Source organism: Elephantulus edwardii, unplaced genomic scaffold, assembly GCF_000299155.1.
Source record: "Elephantulus edwardii isolate Elephantulus edwardi_28Jun2011 unplaced genomic scaffold, EleEdw1.0 scaffold00016, whole genome shotgun sequence".
Lineage (NCBI taxonomy): Eukaryota > Metazoa > Chordata > Mammalia > Macroscelidea > Macroscelididae > Elephantulus > Elephantulus edwardii.
This window is the reverse complement of record NW_006399766.1, coordinates 2,243,156-2,244,531: the sequence shown is the minus strand read 5'-3', so window position 1 is coordinate 2,244,531 and position 1,376 is coordinate 2,243,156.

The window sequence follows — 1,376 nt, the reverse complement described above, 5'->3', positions numbered from 1 at the left end:
AATAGATAAAACATATAAAACACACATTAACAAAGTTGAAAAAGGAGATAGATAACACTACTATAGTACTTGGAGACTTCAATACACCCCTTTCAAGAAAAGATAGAACTACCAAAAAGAATCTCAACAAAGATACTCAAGAATTAAACCACACAATTAACCAACTCGGTCTCATAGATATTTATAGGCTAATGCACCCAGAATAGACCACATTCTAGGTCACAAGGCAAGCATCAACAAATTTAAAAACATAGAAATTATACAAAGTATCTTCTCAGATCACAACGCCACAAAATTAGAAATTAATAGCAAGAGAATAAAGGAGAAAAAATGATACGTTTGGAAGCTGAACAACAATTTGCTTGAACATGACTGGGTACAAGAAGAAATAAAAAATGAAATTAAAAAGTTTCTTGAAACAAATGACAATGAAGACACTACTTACCAAAACCTCTGGGAAAAAACCAAAGCCGTAATTAGAGGTCAATTTATAGCAATTAGAAAACACATCAAAAGGCAGGAAAAATGGACCATTGACTCTCTAACCCAACATCTCCAACAAATTGAAAAAGAACAGCAAGAAAACTCATCAGCTTCTAAAAAAAATTGAAATTATAAACGTTAGAGCAGAGAAAAATGAAACAGAAAATTGAAAAACAATTGAAACTATCAACAAAACTAGCAGTTGGTTCTTTGAAAACGTCAATAAAATTGACAAACCACTAGCAAAACTCACAAAAGAAAAGAAGGAGGAGACACAAATAATCCGAATAAGAGATGAACCAGGCAACATCACAACAGACCCAACTAAATTTAAAAAGTTAACATTAGAATATTATGAAAAACTATACTCAAACAAATATGAAAACCTTGAGAAAATGGACAAATATTTAGAAATGCACAATCTACCTAAACGGACACAAACAGAAATTGAACATCTTTTTTTTTTAAATTTTTTAAATTTTTATATTTTTTTTAGAAATTCAACATCTTAACAGACCCATTACAAAAGAAGAAATCGAAAAGGTAATACAACAGCTTCCAAACAAAAAAAGTCCTGGACCAGATAGATTTACAAGCGAATTTTATCAAACATTCAGAGAAGAACTGTCACCAATTCTATATAAACTATTTCAAAAAATAGAACAACTTGGAAGACTCCCAAACACATTCTATGAAGCAAACATATCCTTGATACCAAAGCCAGGAAAAGACACCACCAAAATAGAAAACTATAGCCAATATCTCTTATGAACATAGATGCAAAAATCCTGAATAAAATATTGGCCAATAGAATACAATGATACATCAAAGAAATAATCCATCATGACCAATTGGGATTCATAACAGGCATGCAAGGATGATTCAATATAAGA